Below are 22,940 nucleotides of genomic sequence, written 5' to 3' on the forward strand. Positions count from 1 at the left end.
AACATTCAAGCTTAAATAATAATGTTTTTATAGAGCAATTAGAAGACAAAGATAAGGCTCATATTTTCGAGACTAAAAGTGGTGAAAGCCTGTTATAGCAGTTTCTACGTCTCTACACGGCTATAGAATTTAAGCTTGGGGGGGGTATCAATAAAACTTAGTTTACTCATCAAAATTTTTCACCACTCCACCCCTGTAAGTAGTGCAACTTTCAACCTTCTGAGGGGTACGGCCTCTTCACCTTGTGGATCAACCAAAGTATCTGTGTGATGCATCTTGCAAAAGATACAAAGACGGTATATTATTAGGCAATAGTTTTGAACAAATCAATAATACAGGCTTTTTACACCAATTACTTCCCATGTCAATTTAATTCTTCTCTAATAAAATTGTGACATTAAAATTTGGGAAAAACAAATATCATTCAAAAATCTTGGCTTCTTTTTCTTATAAAGCTAGACTGTGAAGTGAGCTGAATTTTATTTGCTATTCCATCAAAAATATATACTTTCGCCTCCCATGTATTATATTTTCAGTCAACAAACTTAAATAATCTGATTTGTCTTTCTCCAAAATAACAAAAGGGTAAAAAAACGTGAAGCCAATTTTTTATAAATTATCGTAAAAAAAAGATGTCTTCAAGCTACGATTGCTGTTTACGAAATTTTTACATTAGAAGGATAGTACTGGATAAAATTTAATGGGTTAAGCCAAGTTTAGACATTTCCCTCATTGGATCAGGGCTATAACACACTTCGATGTTAAAATATGCGGGGGACGTTAAAATCTCACGTACGTCAAGGCAAGACCTTAAACAGGTATAAAGGAGGGTATTGACTTTCAAAACTATTATTCCAAATTTGGCAAAGTAGGTAGTTTTAGGGATGAGATTCTAAAAACAAGCAAAAAAGGCGAGTCAAATGAAAACAGAAAACATTATGAGAAAAACCAAAACCCATGAAGCTACCGGGGGTCCCCTACCATCTATAAGCATGTCCAATTAATCCGCCTGTAGTGCAGACAGGGTCGGATCTAGGGGGGCTAGAGGGGGCAAATACCACGGGAGGAAAAACAAGCTAAAACTGTAATGTTCTGGGGCAAAAACCGTTCTGATGGTGCACCACGGGGCAGCGAAGCCTACGTCCCCCTGAGAAAAAGCCCTAACTGCGGCTCTGAGTTACATTATTTTTTTTTATTTTCCTTTTTTATTTTTTTGCTCTAAGCTGATTAAAGCGTATTTGAAACTTTCGTCTTTAAAGTTCTGATATTTCTTACTTCCGAAAACAGGGAAAAATTTATTGAAGACAAAACAAAGTCAAGATAAAGTTCGGACATGAGTGAAATAAGCTTTTAGGACGTTAATTAGACAAAAAACATCCGGAATTTGTAGAAAACAGCTGGATGATCACTTTCATGTTTGAACTTGAACATCAAGTTATTCAAACAAAGACTAAACTTTATTTTCCAAAATGATGGAAATTAGACTTTGGAAAAGTGGCTATTTTCGTCTCTCATTCCATATGGAAAACGCTCTGTCCGTCTTATAACTTCCCCAGGGAATTCCAATTCCAAAAGAATGCGTACCAAAAGACAGACGTCATGCCACTACGCAAATACGTTCTGAGACTATAATGGCTATATATGACTCTGGACAAAAACGAAAAAAAAAATTCAGTTAAGAAACCACACGAGGGTGATTCTCAGCAAAAAGAATTCTTTTCTTTTTCGAAGAACTAAAAAAAAAAAAAAAAAAAAAAAAAAACTCTGGTCAAACTTTCACCATAAGCTTGAAGTAAAGATGCAGGTACAATAGCGACTATACATAGTGTTCGACAAAAAACAAAGAAAACGAAAAAAAAATGTTATTTCCATTTTTTGCCAAGCATGACAGAACTGAGTCAGGTGTTGTACGATGAGGCTGGTGTTGCAGAAACTTGCATACTCAGAGCTTGGAGGGTACTGCGAATGGTGGTGGAAAAGGTAGCAATCTGAGGTGTAAACCAGGTGACGAAAAGCGGCAAACCCTTGAAATAACTACTTCTGAAAATCCGACATATTTCCTGATTCAAACTGGTGGCATTGTATCTATTTACTTCTTGCAGGAATTCGGGGAACTAATTATAGTTAAAGATGGAAAAAAGGAAGAGAATTATGATGGCTGGAATACATTTTAAACCATATACATTATTAAATCATATTTAAAGCCCTATAATTTTTAATGTTCCACATACTAATCCTGAGCAATCATCCCAGCCACCTAATAATTAATATATAAAATTAATAAATAAATATATTATTAATAATATAAAATAAAATAATCCAAATTAATAAAATAAAATATATTAATAAATAATTAATAATTAAATATAAAATGTAACTAGAAATTGAGAGTAGGGCTGTATGCTCGCCGCTCAGTACGAACAATTCTCTTTTTTTCGAGGCGAAATAGAGGATTGTTGGAAAAAAGAATTAAAAAAGAGAACTCTAATAATTAATAAGACGAAATGCTTCGGGGCAAAAAATAAACTCAATTTTGTATAATCACAGCCACCAATCCCCTCTGGTCTAAAATCGAACATCACCAACTGGGAGTTTGATGGAATCAGAAAACAAAACGAGTGTCTAATCCTTAAAAGGGAGAATTGTTATATTTTCTAAGCTACTTATAAAAGTATTAGGATATTTTCAATTTACGAGTGAGCAGACCAGTTCCATGCCTAACAAGTGAAATCCCAAACACCCCTCTTGGTTTAAACAAATCTCTTAGAAATTCCCTGTCCGGAACACCCTTCTGCCACGTGACACGAATTCCCGCCCTAGCACAAGTTACAAATGACAAAAGCCAATGGAAATTGGAGGATGGGAAATAGTATTGACATGGGAAATGAAATTTTAGAAATATCTTGATGTAACATTTCATAATAAAATTAAAAAACAAGTTTTTTTTTAACTCTCGACTTTACGTTTTAAAACAGTAAAAAACAGTAAAAATAACGTGATCTGTCTTCTGGCGAGAAATACGAAATTCCACATTTTTGTAGATAGGAGCTTGAAATTTCTAACGTAGGATTCAAAATAAGGCAAATTTTCTCAGGCTCGTAACTTTTGATGGGTAAGACTAAATTTGATTAAACTTATATATTTAAAAATCATCATAAAAATCCAATTCTTTTGATGTATCCATTAGTATCAAAATTCAATTTTTTAGAGTTTCGGTTACTATTGAGTTTCGGTCGCTCCTTACTACAGTTCGTTGCCACGAACTGTTTGATAACCCACAACAAAAATTAATAAACATCATCTACAGGAATTAAAAAGGCGTTATGTTATTTATTCTAATGTTTTTCGTTTTTCTAAATTTTGTTACGCCCTCACTCATATATATATATAATCAAAAATCGGAGCCTTGTTACCAAATCTATTTTTGCCGTACTTTCGATGCTTCAAGTACCAAGGACATCAAAACAAAACAAAGTCGCAAACTGAACCCGTCTATTCATGCCTAAAAACGGCGATTTTCTAGGACTTCTCTTTTGCTTTGTTACACAATTATAAAGTCTTTAGAGTAGTACTACATTTTCGACTAAGTTCCGAAGCTTAACGTTAAAAATTAACATGGAAAAAGTAATTAGTTTAAATTTGACATCTTTTTTCCGTTAAAGATGAAACATAATCAGCAAAGGCCTATTTATTTCCAACGATTATTACACCTTCAACGACAATATTTCAAATTAGTAGGCTGTACGAAAAATATGGTTCAATCCCACTTTCTAGGGCTATACCGAGAGAAAGATTGAGATGGCTATGGCAGGTTCTGTGGATGAAGAATGACAGATTGCCGAAGACTGTCCTTGTAGGCCAACCGTCTAAGGCTAAAGAGAAAGCAGGTGATGCGCGCTTGAGATGGGAGGATGTCGTAAAGAAAGACTTAAAGGAAATAGGAGCTTCCTAGGAGGGTGTAAAGAGGGAGGCCTAGGATGGAGGAGAATCGTGTGAGGCTATTTTGGCCTCAGGGGGCTTTAAGCTGCGGTAAGTTGTTAGTAGTAGTAGTAATTACACGTTCAAAGGGAAGTATACCTTCTTATGTTATTTCGTGCCATAAGTTTAGCTAATTTTTCGGTTATTTTTTGTCCCCGTTTCTTTTGTAACTTTGGCATCCACTACAGCCAAAAACTATATATAATTAAACAATAAGCCCTTTTCTATTCAAAATCGAATTTCCTATTTTTTATGATCCCCCCTCCCCGAAAAAAGTTTCGAGGTTAAAGGTGTGCTTTATTTCCCTTGGTTTCCATCTGTTACGTTATTTCGTAGGCCAATCAAATTCCTTCCTGAAAAGTGCGTCTTCCTATGTTCCTGTTTGACGTTTCAAGATAGTAAAAGAATGAACAATCAAATTCCATTTGATTAGATCTGCTGGGTGAAATTTTTATCCAGTAAGAAGAACGAAAAGGCTTTTGTCACATATTTTATACAAACACCCCTTCTACTTTATCAAGGGAGGGATGTCATTCAAGTACAGATCGAATCACTGCGGAATCACTTTTGTGGAGTCACTGTGAGAAGCAGTTTTTTTCTAATTTTTCTTCTAGTGTTTAAGTTTTGTAACTCAGTTCCGAGATATTTCTTCCTGATATTATTTTTTTTATCGGGTTGTTTACAGTGGGTAGTTTTTAACCGGTTGTTAAGTCGTTTATTTTTTTGGCCTTTTGTTTCGTAAAAACTTGGAGGGGTACCCATTCGATAGTAAAGTGAGAGTTCTAGAGCCAATTTAAAGAAGCGAAAGGATTAGGGGGTAAGCATTCGCCGCTCGTAACTCTTTTGTTACTGGCCCCAGTTTGAATCCTTCCCCAAACATTTTTGGACCAATAAATTGGTCTTAAAAATGGAGGTAAAAACTATTTCTCCCAGGAAACAAAAAAAGATCTTTCTTCGACTCGTAAGTTGGATTAAAAAGCAGGTTAGACTGTTAGGTTTTTTATTTTTTATTTTCTTGTGTTAAAATTTTATAGCTTCGTTCGAGGTATTTCATGTTTCCATTTTCTACGATTTATATATATTTTTCGAATCTTCAGGATTGCATATTAATAAACACACCTATCTTAAAAGATAATCCGAATGATATAATTGATGGAGAGGAGATTCCACTAAAGAACTAACGAAAAACGGATTAAGGCTGCTATGGAAAAGGGTTCATGAAAAACAATTAACAATTTAATTAAAATGTGATTTAATCTGATAAGAGGGAGCGGAAAATCACTCGGCAATAGTTGATTAAGCCTAAGCAAAGGGGGAACAATTTAAGCAGAAGATTAAGTGTTCGTAAGACTGTATAGAATTAGGCATAGATACATAATTATATATTATTTAGAACCATAAAACACAGGTATAAAAACCATAAAAGAGAGTTGATAATACTTGTGAGAAAAAGCTATAGAAAGCAGTATCTACAACTTAAATCGTTTATGAAAGTCTTTTTTTTTTCAGATTGAATCCAAGGAGAATCCAAGACTCCTAGGATGACCAAACGAGAATATTAAATATAGAAAATCACACTGGTCAAGACGGAGTGAAAAGTAAAGGTAAAGGAAAGTAATGTAGGCCCAATCTATTCCATGACACCCCTTCGAATCCCGAAACATTTTTAAAAACTTCTTCAAGACGCTTCAGGGGCTTCTTTGCCCCACGACTTCTTTAATTCATTAAAAAACCTTCAGGGTCCCACCAAATCAGGTTTACCGTGATTGTTACCTAATAGAGTTTAATAGAGGTGATAGGGCTTGCAAGTTACGTAATTGGACTTGTTAGAGGGCCGTACAAAAAGCTGTTAAGTAAAAAGGTTTGCTTACTATTGGTTGTTACGAAATAGGGAATGTTAGAGTCCGCTAGTCAAGCAGAGGGGGAGGGGAGTTATCAAAACATTTTTCTTCGACATTTTTTCAAGATATTTCAAGACATTTCAAGACATTTTATTAAGACATTTTTCTTCAAGACATTTTTAAAGACATTTTAAGACGTTCTTCTTCAAGACGTCTCAAGATCTTTCAAGACATCCCAAGAGGTTTTTTAAGACATTTTTTCTTCAAGATGTTTCAAGACATTCAAAGATGTTTTCTATGGCATTTTTCTTTAAAACGTTTTTATTTATGATTTATCTAGTTCTTACCTAATAGTTTCTCAAAATCTTGAAAAACCTGCGAAGGCAAGGTGGGAAAAACCTTCGGAGCCCACTAGTGCGGAACCTTCAAGACCCTGGATCCTAACGAGCAATTCCAATGAGACCTCTAGCGTCCAAGTTCAATGGAGGCCCTAGCATCCAATTTAATCTGGGCCCTAACCTAACCACTAGTGGCTCTAGCATAAAAATTTTAATGAGGCCCTCGCATCCAATTTCATCAGGGCTCTAGCCTAACCACCCGGGGCCCTAGCATAAAATTCCAATGAGACCCTTGCATCCAATTCCATCGGACCCCTGAACTAACCACCGAGAGCACTAGCATGCAATTCCATTTAGAGCCCAAACATCCAATTCCACCGGAGGGCCTCTAGCATCCAACTTCACTGGGGGGCCTACCCCAAGCATCAAATTCCATTGCGGGCCAAAACATCTAATTTTATCGGGCCCCAAACCTAACCACCAGGGGAGCCTCTAGCAAGCAATTCCAATGGTGGCCCTAACATCCAATTTCACAGGCTGCCCTAACCTAACCACGGGGGGCCTAGCATCCAACTCCAATGAGGCCCTAGCATCCAATTTTATCAGGATCTTTACCGACCCAAGGGGGACCCTAGCATCCAGTTCCATCGGGAGGCCCTAGCAGCCAATTTCACCGACAAGACGTTTTTCAAGACTTCCCAAATTTCTTTGGTTCTTATGTAATAAGAGAATGTTTACTTATGTTAAGAATAACGCATTCTAACATGACTTGTTTCTTCAGGCCCCGTAGGGAATCTCCTCTTATAACTGTATAGGGCGCACATGTGGAGTGTTACGTAATGTCAATGTACACATGGGTTCTTACATAATACTTTAAGAGAAAAGCTTTCAAACATTTTGATTTAGGGAGTAGATTCTAGGAAACAACCAATTCCATACGCGGAGACTTCCCATGTCCCGCTTAAAATTGATCTCATGTTTCCAGCCCTTTACACACAAGAGCACAACAGCATCCGAATACTATAGATGCACCTGCCTATTAAAATGTAATTAATTTTTTAACGTGATCTAGATAGGTTGACTTACATCACAAATATTATATAGCATTTGTTTTAGATATTTCATTACGTAAATTATTACATATTGAAGGTTCGTCCTGGAAAAAGTAATTTTAAAAGACAAAGACTTTTCATTGTAAATAAAAGTTTTATTTAAATTTTTTTTATAAAACCATGAAATTATAGACAGAGCAGTTACAGCTAAAAACAAAAACAAAAGAACAAAATGTCAAAAAACCTAATATAGGATAAAATATCAGCAAAAAAAATCGTGAAATCTCACAAATAGCAGTTAAAACTGAACAAACGGAAAAATAAAACGTTAAAAAAGACCAGACATAGGATAAAAAGTAAGCAAAAACAATTAAAGAAACACAGAGGGTCCTAGCAACAAATTCCAAAGGGGGGTTTGTTATTAGAGGTAAATTTAAAGCCATATTAAGAGGCATTTTTGAGAGGTTTTAATGGAAATGCCACATTCTCAAGGTGACACCCTCTATAGTAATTCACACCGTGGCATATTCAAGACCATCGCGACAATATGTGGCTGACCTACCCCCTAGTGAGAAACTCCAACAGGGCCCCGTAACATACAATTCCACCGGAGGCCTAGAAACCAATTCCTATGGGACCAACTAGCAACCAATTCAAGGGGGGAGGATTGCAGTTAAATATATTTAACCCCAAATACGAATTATTTCTGAGAGGTTTTAATGGAAATCCAATGTTTCTTTGAGTCAAGGCTATGCATATTCACGCCACCGTGACAATATGTACTTAGCCCACCCTAGCCAGCAATTCGAGAGGAGAAGGGTTGTTATTGGAGATAAATTTAAACCATATTAAGAGTTATTTCTGAGAGGTCTTAATGAAAACGCCTCATTTCATTGAACAGAACTTAAGATTCCAGTCCTCCCACGGCTGAAAAGTTCCTTTAACACCTCCCATCTTAATCCTAAGCTGCAAAACATGTTAGTCCAAGCAGTTTACGTCACTATGTCACACTATGGATGGCACACGGCAACTTCAAACACTCCTCAACGTGTTGGCCTCCACAGCAATTCACACCACAGTGACAATAAGTCACTGCCCTCCGTAACAGCTCTATGATATGCACTGTCATTCCTGCGATATTTTCCAGATATTTTCTAAGCAACATTATGCTTAAAGTTCATTGACTCTTTTTTGCAAGCAACCCCTCAATGTGACGCCCTCCACGGCAATTTACGCCACCATGCCAATACGTGGCTGGCTCGTGGCATCCCTATGACACATATTATCATTCTTAAGAGCTTTTCCATATATTTCCTCGTTAAAAATCCATTGGATCGTGTTTTCGCAAGTCAACTCTCCATGATGTATCATGTTACCTTATGCCACCGTCCCAAACTATGACTGGCCCTCTGACGCATTATGGCAACGTTAATTATTCGTAAGATATTTTTTAGATATGTTTTTAATGAAGTGATAGCCAATTTTACTTTCCCCGCTTCTCCCGCCTTCCAACCGCATAGGGCAGTTCCGGTTCTGATTCGGCTGTTTTCCGACCCGGTTCCAGTTCCAGTAACGGCTCCACCAGCTCCAATTCCAGTCCCATCGGTCCCAACTCTAATTCTGCTTCCGTTTCCACCCCTTCTCCCGCCCCCAAAAATTCTCGACTTCCAATTCCACTTAGTTTCGGTCATCACCTAAATCTTGCAAGTTATTATCAAAATCAAGAATGGTTCAAGCAAACTTTTCTCTGGTATTATCAAACATCTTGCACTACACTGTCGAAATTTTTCAAGATATAACCGGAATCTTTTACTGCATTATCAAAACCACACACAATACTATCAGAATCATGCAAGTCATTACCCATATCTTATATGGTACTATCGTAATCTCGTGAGTTATTAACGATATATCTTCACCAAAAATCAAAACGTAACTGCTACTACCGAAGTCTAATATGATGGTATCAAGGTAATGTTACCTATTAACGAAACTTAACACAGTGCTACCAAAATCGTGTCTGCTATTATCAAGATTATGAAAATCTTGCCAAATATTATCAAAACCTTACATGATATCATCAAGTGTCCAAATATTACCAGACTCTTGTATGATAATATCAAATTTTTGTCTGATATTATGAAATATCTTGCACTATAAAAAAATGTCGGCTGATACAATGAGAATCCTCTATGGAAATATCAAAACCAAGCTCGATATTACCAGGATCATACAAGTTATTAACAAAATCTTACATAGTACAATAATAGTACAATCATCTAATACAAATCTTACATATATCATTACTAATACATAGTATTAGTAATTTGGTAATCCAGGGGGATTTGGGGCTAGTATCGCTACGATCTATGAGGCTAGTGACCATGGTGAGATATTGGGTTAGGATACTGGGTATGCAGAGATTTACGGTAGCAAAGGCAGCATACTTAGAGGCGTTGAGACAGAATAGTAAAACAGGGTGGCCGGCGGAGATTAATGATATCTTAGATAAGTGTGGATTAGGGGAATGGTGGAATGAAGGAAAGGGGATTATGGGTATGGAGGAAATAGTAATAAGGGAGGTACAAGAGAGGTTGAAGAACCAAGAAATACAGATATGGTGGGCAAGTCTGGATCGTTCAGGGTCGTTAAAATTGTATAGACAGATAAAGGGTAGTTGGGGGGAGGAGGTATTTTGGAAGGCTGGGTTAAGTAGAGAGGATTTGAAGGCTTATTTGGATTGGAGGGGAAATAGATTTTTGATACCAAGGGAGAAAAGGGGAGAAGATAGAATCTATTGCTTGTCCTATGTGTGGATCTCAGGATGCAAGTTTAACACATTTTGTGTGTGAATGTGTCGATTTGAATGATTGGAGGCGAGAGATGTATGGTAAAGAAAAATTGAATGAGATATGGATCGTAGATAGAATGAAAGAGACAAATTTCCTGAGTATTAAAAGGATAGCAAGATTTGTAAGGATTGCAGCGGCACATCGGGAGCGTTTTCTTTAAGTAGTACTAATTTAATTTAGTTAATTTGTTGTTTGTTTGTTTTTATGTAATTTTCCTATGGCCCACGGGCTTTTTCAGGAATAAATTATTATTATTATTATTATTATTATTATTATTATTATTATTATTATTATTATTATTATTATTATTATTATTATTATTATTATTTATTATTATTATTATTATTATTATTATTATTATTATTATTATTGTTATTGTTATTGTTATTATTATTATTATTATTATTATTATTATTATTATTATTATTATTATTATTATTATTATTATTATTATTATTATTATTATTATTATTATTATTATTATTATTATTATCGAAATCTTAAATGATACTAACAAAATATTTGCAATTACAATAAAAAAGTGCCTACCATTATCAAAATCTAATATGCGCTATCAAAATCATGTTACCTATTGACAAAGTTTAACATAGTGCTTTCAAAATCCTGTCTGCTATTATCAAGATTATCAAAATCTTGTAAAGTGTTATAAAAACCTTATACGATATTATCAAATCTGGCATGATATTACCAAATCAAGTTTAAATATAAAAATCATGTCTTTCATTTTAAAAGTCTTGGGAGACAGTATGACAATCCATTCCGGTATTACCTAAATCTTGAAAGTTATTATCAAAATCTAGAATGATATTAGAAAAATTGTGTTTGATGCTATCAAAATATTATCATGCATTACCAAACCTTGTGTAGTATTGTCAAAATCAGGCCTAAAATTATCAAATATCTTGTGCAACATTATCAAAATCTCACATGGTATATTGAAAATCCTCTGATATTATAAAAACTTTACCAAAAGTTGTTATCAAAAATTAATAGCAAAATCATGCATAACATTATGAAAATTCTACCTGATATTAAATAATATATTTTTCTGGTGATATCAAAACGTGTCTGATATCGTCAAATCTGACATGATGTTATCTAAATCGTGTCTGCTTTACCAAATTTAACGTAGTGCAATCAAATCGTGTCTGTCATTATGAATATTACGAAAATGTTGCCATTTAAAACCCAAATCATGTATGAGACAATCAAAATTATCAAAATCTTGTCAAATATTATCAAAACCTTAGATTATATTATCAAAGTTTTGCATGATAACACCAAATCATGTTTAAATATTACAAAATCTTGTCTTGCATTTTCAAATTTTTGTGAGATATTATGACAATCCTTCTTGGAATTACCTAAGTCTTGCAAGTTATTATCAAAATCTAGAATGATGCTAGCAAAATTGCGTCTGATACTATCCAAATATTATAATGCATTACCAAAATCGTGTGTGATTTTATCAAATCATGCAAGTTTTTAACAAAATCTTGCAAGGTAGTACCATTTAGTCTCGCAAATTATTAACGAAATATTTTCATCTATAATCAAAACATGACTGCAATTACAAGATCTAATATGATGCTATCAAAATCATGTTACCTTTTAACGAAACTCAACATAGTGCTAACAAAATCATGTCTGCTATTATCAATATTATTAAAATCTTGTCAGATATTACTAAAAGTCTTACATGATATTATCAAAGTCCTGTATGATATTACCAAATCCTGTTAAATATTTAAAAATCTCGTCTTGCAATATCAAAGTCATGTGAGATATTGTAAGATTCCTTTCTAGCATTACCTAAATCTTCAAAGTTTTGTCAAAATATTGAATGGTATTATCAAAATCTTCTCCGATTTTATCAAACATCTTGCACTACATTATCAAATTCTCGCCTGATATTACGAGAATCCTCTATTGAATTATCAAAACCTTACGTGGTATTATCAAAATCATACAAACTATTAACAAAATCTTGTAAAAAGTCTAATTCCCTTAAAAATTCTAAAATTATAAATGGCAGCACAACTGATTTTTTACTTAGGTTAAACGTTTTGTTATCTGATTTTGAACTAGATTCGCTTGGGGTTAGTAAGTGTGCGCAGCACATACTTGCTTTCAGGACCAGCGGGACTGAATTTGAAATCAGTAGAACCGGAACTGGAGCTAGAACTAGGGTGGGAAACACCAGAATCGGAACTGGAACCGCCGTAAGCGGTTGGAAGGGGGGAGAAGCGGTGAAAGCGGAATTGGCTATCGCTTTATTTAAAAAAAATCAAAAACATTTCTTAGGAATGACGAGGGATGCCAAAGTGTGGCAGATGGTAAGTCATAGTATAGGACGATGACGTGAAATGACATGGTATATTATGGAGATTGGCTTGAGACAACACGAACCAATAGAATTAAGGCATGATTTTTGACAATAAAATATTTAGAAAATCTCTTAGGAAAGATAATATGTATTACAGGGATGCCACGAGCTAGCCATGTATTGGCATGGTGGCGTGAATTGCTGTGGAAGGCCTCATATTGAGGGCTGGCTTGCAAAAACACGAGTCAATGGACTTTAAGCATAATTTTATTAAGAATATGTCTGGAAAATATCTTAAGAATGATAATGCGTATCATAAAGTTGTTACTGAGGGTAATAACAAATGATAACGGTGACGTAAATTGCCATGGAGGCCATTGTGTTGAGTGGTCTCGAAGGGTGACGTGTGCCGTTCATAGTGTGAAAGGGTGAGTTGATTTGCTTGGACTAACATATTCTACAGCTTAAAGTTAGGGTGGGAGGTGTTAAAAGAATTTTTAAACGGTGGGGGACTGAAATTTAGGATCAACTCGATGAAATGAGACATTTTCATTGAGACCACTCACAAATAATAGTTTAAATCTATCCCTAATAACAACCCTCCGCCTCTGGAATTGCTTACTAGGGTGGGCTAGCCACATACTATTACGGTTACGTGAATATGCATAACCTTGGCTCAAAGAAAGGTAGTATTTCTCTTAAGGCCTCTCAGAAATAACTCTTAATTTGTTTTGAATTTATCTGTAATAATAATCCTCCCATTTCATTGGTTGCTAGGGGCCTCCGTTGGAATCAGATGTTAGGGACCCCCACTGGAATCGCTCGCTAGGGCACCATTGGAATTAGTTTCAAGGCCCTCGGTGAGATAGAATGTTAGGGTGCCTCCGCTGGAATTGCTCATTATGGGGTGGGTCATCCACATATTGACAAGGTGGCGTGAAATATGGATAGCTTTGGCTCAAACAAACGTGGCATTTCTATTAAAATCTCTCAGAAATGCCTCTTAATATGGCTTATGTTTATCTCAAATAGAAAGCAACCTCGTCTTCAGGAATTGGATGCTAGGAACCACGGTTTTCCTTAATTCACGCTTGTTTTGCTTAAGTTTTATCCTATATCAGGTTTTTTCACGTTTTGTTTTTTCGTTTGTTGAGTTTTAACTGCTCTTTCTGTGCTTTCATAATTTTATAACACTTTTCTATTAAAAAAACTTTAATCTACAATAAAAAGTTTGTGAGTTTCTAGATTACTTGTTCCAGGAAAAATCTTCAATACGTAATTATTTACGTAATGAAACGTCTAAATCCGATGCTAAGTAATATAACTCAATGCTATATAACTCAACCTGGCTAGATCACATCAGAAAATTAATAAAATTTTAATCAGCAGGTGCATCAAATGGAGCAAAAATCAATAGTAACTTTTGATACTATTTGATGCTTTTGCGCTATGATGTGGAAAGGGCTGGAAATATGCGACAAATTTAATCATTCTATTAAGCCGGACATGGGAATTCTCCGCGTGTGGAATTGGTTATTTCGTAGAATATATTTCCCAAGTAAAAATACTATAAAAATGTTCATAGTCCAGGTGTCTAGGGCACAGTTCCATTGGATGGAAGTGGCCCTTTCGAATCCTAAAAAAGACATAAGACCTTTCGAATATAAAGGTTCCCTGAGAGAAAAAAGAAAAAGCAATGAAAGAAAAAAATCTCTGAAAAGTATTATTTACAAACTCATGTGCGTATTGTCACTACGTAACACCCCACGTGTGTGCCCTCACAGTTACAAGAGGGGGTTCCCCACGGGGCCTGAAGAAACAAGTCATGTTAAAATACGTCATCCTTAACATAAGTAAACATTCCCTTACTACATAACAACTAAAGAAATCCTCAAACGTCTTGAAAAACGTCTTGTTGGTGATATTGGTTGCTAGCGGTCCCCCTGATGGAATTAGATACTAGGACCCATGTTAGAATTAGATGCTAAGGCCCCCGTTGGTTAGGTTAGGGGCCCGATGACATTGGATGCTAAGGCCCCATTGGAACTGGATGATAGGGCTCCCGGTGGTTAAGTTAGGGTCCCCAGTAGTTAGGGCCCCCGATGAAATTGGACACTAGGGTCCTGATAGAATTAATACTAGGGTCCCCATATGAATTGCTTTCTAAGCCCCCCTGATGGTTGGTTGGAGCCCGATGAAATTGGATGTTAGGGCCCCCAATGAAATTGGACGCTTGGAGTAGGACCCCTCAGCGAAATTGGATACTAGGGGCCCCCAGTGAAATTGAATTATAGGGGCCCCCGGTGGAATCGAATGCTAGGGCCCCCAATGGAATTGGATGCTGGTGTCCCAGTGGGTATATTAGGAGTCCGAAGAAATGGGATGCTAGGGTCCCATTGGAATTGGATACTAGGGCCCCCAGTGGTTAGGCTAGGGCCCCGATGAAACTGGATGCTGGGTCCCCCGATGGAATTGGAATCTAGGGGTCAAATTGATATTGCTCGTTAGGGCATGGTCTCTTGAAGGTCCCCCACTAGCGGGCCCTGATGTTTTAAAAATGTCTTGAAACGTCTTAAAAAACTGTCTTGACGAAAAATGTCTTAATAAAATGTTTTGAAACGTCTTGAATAATGTACGAAGAAAAATTTCTTATTAACCCACTCCCCCCGCTTGACTAGTGGACTCTGACATTCCTTATTCCGTAATAACCAAAAGTAAACAAACCCTATTACGTAACAACCAAAAGTGAACAACTCTTATCTTATTTCGTAACACCTAAACTCTATTAGGAAACAATCACGGCAATCCTGATTTGGCGGGACCCTGAAGGTTTTTTAAAGAATTAAAGAAATCCTGGGGTAAAAAAGCCCCTGAAGGTTTTTTAAATACTCTCTATTACATAACAACCACAGTAATCCTGCAGTGAAGAAGCCCTGTCCCTAGTAGGCTTTTAAACAATCAGCTGCATCTCTTAGAAAACATTTGTTCTATGACGTAACATGCACCTGCGTCTTTAGGAATTTTAAAAAAAGTTTCGGGACAGGGATTCCAAGGGAGTATTGTGTCATGGAACAGGTTGGGCCTACACTACTAAGGAAGCGGTACTGGACTTTACATTGCCGTTACTTGACTTTTTAGACAGGAAGTGTAATGGGGATTACAGCCAGCCATCCGGTGCTTTCACACATTCTTCCTGTTCACCTTCCCTTGATTCCCTTAATACCCTTTTGGAGATGGACTGACTCTGACTAAGCTTACAGAGTCATACTACTGACCCTCTTTTCGAACCAAACAATCGGCGCCACCAGGACAAGAGCCCCCATTCCGAAGAACAAAGATAAAAAGTATAGTATTCTAACCACTCAGCTAGAACGCTTTAGACGCTAAGAACTACTTCTTAGCGTCCTACTTCATCAAACGCTAAAGTTTGACTCTTTCTCTCAATCCTACTTTATTAAAAAGTAAAAAACTTTAGCGTAAAGAGCGGGGTGTTGAGAAGGGAACAGCTTCTTTCATACACGGAGTAATTTCTGTTCATTTTAAGTTTTAATGTCGCTCCTTACTTTCAGTTAAAAAACTAGTTTTTTTAATTTAATTTCTGAACGTTTTTGAATTAATGCAGGTTTGATTTTGGCTCTCCGCACATAAATTATTAAAATGAAATTTGCATATTAATTCTTTTTTTTGGCTAAATGGCTTTCTTTTAGTTTTAATCAGACGATTTTGAGAAGAAGGGGTGAGGGAGGAGGCCTAATTGCCCTCCAATTTTTTGGTTACTTGAAAAGGCAACTAGAACTTTTAATTCTTAACGAAAGCTTTTATTAGTAACAAATAGACGTAACTTAAGAATTAACTTACGTAACGAACTTTTATATTCTTATATTTTTTATTATGTATACGAGGGGGTTTGTCCCCTCGTTAATCCCTCACTCTTTACACTAAAGCTTAAGTAAAATATTTTAAGTAAAATATTACTTATTTTACTTATTTTAAGTAAAATAAATAGTTGAAATTATTAAAAATACTTTAGCGTAAAGAGCGAGGTATTTAGAAGGAGATGAACCCCTAATATGCGTAATAATCTCTGTTCGTTTTAAATTTTAATGCTGCTCCTCACTTTCAGTTGAAAAAACTTTTTCATCTTTATTTTTTCATTGTATTTTATAATAATGCTAGAAAATCCTGCACCCCCTTCATTGAATTTTTTTCCCCATGACATATCCTCTAAGGAAAGGTCCTCCCACACAGCCCCCTCCCCTCAACCCCCCTCCCCAAACGAAAATAATCCCCCTGAAAAACGTCTGTACACTTCCCAATAATCATTACAGTGTCTAAACGCTGGTCAAAGTTTGTAACTTGCAGGCCCTCCCCCGGGAACTGTGGGGGAGTAAGTCATTCCAAAGACATATTTATTGTGATTTTCGACAATGCTGAACAAAATGGCTATCTCAAAATTTTGATCCGTTGACTTCGGGAAACAATGAGCGTGGGAGGGAGCCTAGGTGTCCTCTAATCTTTTTGGTCACTTAAAAAGGGAACTAGAACTTTTCATTTACGTTAGAATGAGCCCTCTTGCAACATTCTAGGACCACTCGGTCGATACGATGACCCCTGAAAACATTTTTGTAGATAGGAGCTTGAAAATCTTGCAGTAGGGTTCTCTGATACGCTGAATGCGATGGTATGATTTTCGTTAAGTTTCTATGATTTTTAGGGCATGTTTCCCCTATTTTCCAAAATAAGGCAAATTGTCTCAGGCTCGTAACTTTTGATGTCAAAGACTAAATTTGGTGAAACTTATATATTTGAAATCAGGATAAAAATCCAATTCTTTTGATGTATCTTTTAGTGTCAAAATTCCGTTTTTTAGAGTTTCGTTTACTACTGAGCCGGGTCGCTCCTTACTACAGTTCGTTACCACGAACTGTTTGATATACGTCTTTTTAGGATGATACACAACCATGATGCCCAAACGCGTTGCGATTGCGTCTGTCACAATGTGATTGAGCACAGATCAAATAGATTTTAGCGGTAGATGGTCAAGAAGGCCAAGCAGGTGGAGTTTTTTTCCGGACAGGACAAGTTGAAAATATGCCAAAAATTATGTTTGCTAAAACATGGAAAATTAAAAAAAAAACAATTTAATCACTGAGACTGTTTCATCTTTTCTCATACTTAAAGGGATATGACGATCAATAATAATCTATAAAAAAAAAACTAATCAGCTAAATAATCAGTTTAGCGGAAAAAATCGGTTAAAAAACTGATTACTATCGATGGCCAAAACTTTTTTGCCCGAACAGACGAAATTACATTTTGTAGATCATCGTCTATTTTGCCTAATGGTCATTTGTCATTTTGGTCATTTGGTGATATGGTCATTTTGTGGCATAATATGGTTGTAGTTTGAACCTATCTAATTGGCTATAGATGCTACATTCTAGGCACTGGACACTTTTAAGACACTAAAATTCAAACTTTTTAAAACATCGGTATCATAAAATCTCTTAATTGTATGTCAAATATGTTTTCAAAGATGACACATTTTTCCCGTCAGTTGGTAAATAAAAAGATGTTTTGGATGCGCCACAATCAAATGATAAACAAGTAATACAAATAAAATTAATAAGATTAGACAGAAAAAACATAAAAAGGAATTTACAAAAATAAATATTACAGTGGTTAAATACAATGGTTATACCCACTGAAAACAGCAAGATATTGTAGTTTAGCAAAAAAATATTGTAGTTTGGTAAAAAAAAGAAGAAAAAAACAGAAATTAATATTTTCGGGAGGGTTGAGCAAAGGGTTGGAAAAAGATTTTCTCGATGGGACATCAACTTTTAGATACCACGTACATCAAGTGGCGCGTGCCAACTATGGCGAAAGTTCCATGCCTGGGAAAACTATGTGGAACACGTGGCACCCCCGAGATGTGAAATAGGTGGCGGAAAGTGGGCATGTCCCAAAAACAGTTAATTTAGCCTGATTATTATAGAATCCTGCCAATTTTATATCATTTTCTTTCACAGCCCCTCTCCCTGAATAAAAGACTTTGGCAAATATTCTCTGAAGATAAACCTACGTCATACCATTACTAGATGGACAACCCAAGGGAAAAACAGATGCTTTTGTGTTAGAAAGCGGGCTCCATTTCCTTTGGTTTAATGTCGCATGTTCGCCAGCAATTTATAATTATTCACTATTTCTGAAGAGAAAAACAGCCTCGCCTTTTATGAAGTGTTTTAACTAAAATTTGACTAATGCCGAGGGACAAATATAGACTGACAAGGCAATGCCGAGGTGGCGCTGAATTCTTGCCACATGGCATAAATCTTGGAACGCCCCGTGAGCCGCGCAGTTCTAACACGGTTGGCGCAGCCCCCAAAAAGCTTGGCACACTCCCTAAAACGCTTAGGACAGTTCCGTCATTCTTGGCACGTGCCACTTGATGGGTGACCCCCTCGGGCAATGAAATTTCAGTAGAGGCAAATGAACTGGCTTAAAAACCGGCTTCTTTTGTGAGAAATATTAAGCCAGTAAAAAGAAGGAAATGTTTGGATTAAAACAGAATTTACAAGTAAACAATCAATTTTTTTTCTGTGAGTCAACTATTATATTTCTACTTTTTTTTTAAACTGATGGAATTGCAAATCTTTGTTTTAGTACTAAAATGGTTACTATTCTTTAGTTTTAAAAAATCTACTCTTTTTAAACGAATGGAATTGCATATCTTTGTTTTAGCACTAAAATATAGCATTATAGTATTTGATATTATTACTTATAACAAAAAATTAATATAAACGTTATTTATAAGCACGTATGCCGGGATTTGTTTCAGGGAGGGGGGCATAAAAACGAAATAACACATGAAACAAAGCTAAACAGAAAACTTAAGGGTATTTGGGTATTATTCAGAACATACTCAATAAGTGAAGTTAGGTTCTTTCGTGAAACAAACTACGATGCAGGTACATTTTAATTAAATATTTGGTACTTGTTCATTATTCAATTGATTCAATTCAATTCAGAACACACTCAAGAATTTTGCTGAGAAAATCCGGTTTCATAGCCACAAAGACAAAACTCAATTTAGTTTACTACGCATAGTGATAGAAGATAGTGTCTGAACATGGATTTTGAAATGAAGATTCGGGATTTGCCAAAGACTGAAAAAGAGTGAATATTATATGAGACTAAATATTATATTTTCATCATATTTTGTTTTATTTCCTTAGCTTTATCAGAATTTTGGGCTATATATTCGCGCATTAGGGGGGGGGGTTCATTATATCAATTACCTAGCTTAACGTAACCACCTCTATATATAAAATATTTCATTAAAATGTACCTACATCGTGGTTTGTTTCACGAAAGAACCTAAATTATTGAGTTTGTTCTGAATAATACACAAGTACTATTTAAGAAATCATAGGGGGAAATCGTGGAAGTCTTGAGATTTGGGTGGGGACTGGAAGTGTCCTAAGCAGCAGCCTGTATTCACAACAACAATTGTTCATATGAATAGCCATTGATATTTTCCCCCTCTTATGATAAAGTTCTATTTATATGGGTGTCCTTCCCAAAAATTTATATTAATTAATAATTTTAATTATTAATTATATCAATTTGTATTATATTAATTTTCCTGCGTACATTACAGTTGGTTTATTTGAACACATTTTACTTTCAAGCAAAAAATCAGAAAGACAGTATTATCTTCACACGAACTAACCTTCTACAAGATAACCCTTGAGCTTTTAAAATGAAAATATAATGACTTTTCAAAGGGAGACCAGACAGCCTGGCGTCGCGGTAACCATTGCTGCTGATTTCCCATGTTTATTTTTATAGATGGCGATCCAATTCACTACAATCGGGTTTCGTTACTTGTCTCACTAGCCGAAAATAGATTGACAAAAGAGCGATTTTTTCTTTTTTCTTTGTTAACGAAAAATCCAAGATGGATATTTGTATTTCTAAAGGTGAAAAGAGGTAATGTTTCTTAATTTAATAATAACTACGTTTAATAGGTGGTACTATAATTTGGCAGCGTACGTGGATGTTTAAGTCGCGGCCAGCTCCAAAACTGTGTCCATCCGTGGGGTGAGGAGCATCTGGTCTTTTCTTCTTGTAGACATCCATGATCAAAAATAGAAGAACAATCAAGCCACACAGAAAATAGTGACAAAATATACTTCGTTCAGGACAAAGAGGATTGATCACATCCAACCTGGGGGATTATGGGCAATGGACAAGCAAGAAGAGAGAGTAAGGCGTAAGCAGTACCTCTGATTCAACCCCATATTCTAGAAAAATTCTGAAATTTTTCATGGTGAGCTCAAATCGAAATTCCGATAGATAAAAGTGCGTTATCCCTCCAAGCTGTCCCTTCACGCTTATCCCCTGCCTCTTCCCAGTAAAAAAAATCTCTAGCTGTACCATTACCAGCAGGAAGGGTAGTCAGACAGAAAATTCACCTGCCCCCTCCTCCAAAAACCAAAAATAAAAAACAATCTGAATTTTCTTATATTTATTATATATATTGCACAATTCGGAATTATCATTCAAACGGCTGGCAATTTGCAAGGACCCCCCCCCCCAAAAAAAAAAAAAAATCTAATGGACCTTCAATTGGATAGAGCGGTGATCTGGCTGTCAGCCTTTATAAAGGTCCTCTACTACGGCCGAGTGGTCTCTAGCCTTCGACGTTAACAGGTTTGTTTTTTAATGCTTCTTGTCAAAAGAAATGAGCAGAATCTAAGGTGTAAAACTTACCAGAAAAACATGTAAGCATGTTACTCAGCGCTTTCCCCCGTAAAATTTTCTAACTATAAAACCGTGGGCTTCTCACAATCCTTTTTTTGGTAAAGTTTAAAGTATTTTTGTCAAAGTTTTCAAGGTTTTTTTTCTGGGTTCTATTTTACGATTTTTATAGTTATATAGAGTATTATATAGTTTTGCGTCAATTATCAAGCTAAAGGTCCACGGGGTTTTACGTTTACTTACGGAGAGGGGGTTATGTTTTAGAGCGTGGGATTTAATTATTACCTACATCGGTAACAGGCTGAACTGGTTTATGCTAATTGGACTATTAGCAAGTTAATAGGGTAAATGCAATTTATAAAATCAACGCCATTGGGTTGTGATTCACCATTTTGGCTAGTATCTGGTAACCTTGATTTGAAATCACATGGATGGGAATAAGTTGCTTCCATGGCCGATTGCTTCCTGGTTACCTCCCCGGATTTCTCCAGGCACCCATTTAGAGCTGGTCGACTCTGGCTGAGTTTACATAGTCAGGTCACTGACCACCGTTCCAAATAAAAAAACAGCGATACCAGGAATAGGACAGGACCAGGACTTGTCTTCACGGACAAAGAGTTTCAGGTGCAGAGGGCTTACCACTCGGCTACTTTTATATCCATTTTGAAAACGAAAAAAAAAAAAAATAGATTTGTTAGCCTATATTAGAATACACTAGATAGCTCCAAAAAGAAAAATTCAAAATCTCTTTCAGTGTTTTTTTTTTCGAGATGTGTTTTCGATCAGTAGGATGGTTTCGCTCACTGGTTGCGAATTGTTTACATTTATAACAGAGCGTCTGCAATAGGGTTGCCACCCCTATTGATTTATCACTATTTCTAGTGATCGTTTGCATTGCCTAAACAAAAGTTGCCAGATTCGCACATAAATCACCAGACTATTGAAGAAAATCACTAAATCAATCCGAAAATCACTAAAATTTAGTGATTGTTTTATAATTGAATGGCAACACTGGTCTGCGACTCCTGTTTAATGAACAAGGCCTTATTTGCAACTCTTGATTTGAGTTATTGAAAGAGGGTAGAACCCATTTGCAAAATGGGTAAATATATGGCATTAGACAAGTGATCGCTTTCACTTCCTTTCAGAGTTCTCATGATTTACAAATTACTTTCCTCCGACACATTTAGGCTGAAACTTAAAAGGAGATAAATGTCTTGAAATGGATTAGGCTATTTATGCGATTCTTTGGGTAGACAGCTTTGAGTGACATAAGCCACCATAACAAAGGATGGTAGAGACGAATGTCCTCATATTTTTCAAAATACCCGCTCCTGAGGTAATTTTGAAAATGCCGCGTGAAGTGAGTTTGGTTAGCCTCGATCCGCCATTCCCACACTGGGCCCTTTTGCTTCTTCCGTCAAAATGTACGTAGATATGGAGATCCAACCCTGTTTTGAACGCTCTTATTTAGCTTGTTCGTCCTTGTCTCATTTTGTTATCAATATCCCACCTCCTTCTTGCAGTCCTGTTGAGCTAGGAAGTTAAGGAATAATATCAATCGTAATTATATATTTAGGGGTGGGGTAAAGTTATTTTCCAACGCAAATGAATGTTAAATTTGGATTTGCAGGCAGGTAAGTTTTATTTTATCCACAATACAAACATAAATAAAAAAATGACAACACTAATAAATTGTTGCAGCAAAAAGAAAGTCCTAAGGACTTGTGCTGCAATTTCATGTTAAATTTGGATTCAGGATGCAA

At 36.0% G+C, this 22,940-nt stretch overlaps 1 protein-coding gene across 1 annotated transcript in view; it reads right to left on the minus strand.

The window, feature by feature from the left end:
* LOC136028416 (uncharacterized) overlaps window positions 1-22,940 on the minus strand; it is a 128,218-nt gene that overhangs the window by 11,218 nt on the left and 94,060 nt on the right. The window lies entirely within an intron of this gene.

The sequence above is a fragment of the Artemia franciscana genome, chromosome 6 (genome assembly GCF_032884065.1).
Source record: "Artemia franciscana chromosome 6, ASM3288406v1, whole genome shotgun sequence".
Taxonomy (NCBI): domain Eukaryota; kingdom Metazoa; phylum Arthropoda; class Branchiopoda; order Anostraca; family Artemiidae; genus Artemia; species Artemia franciscana.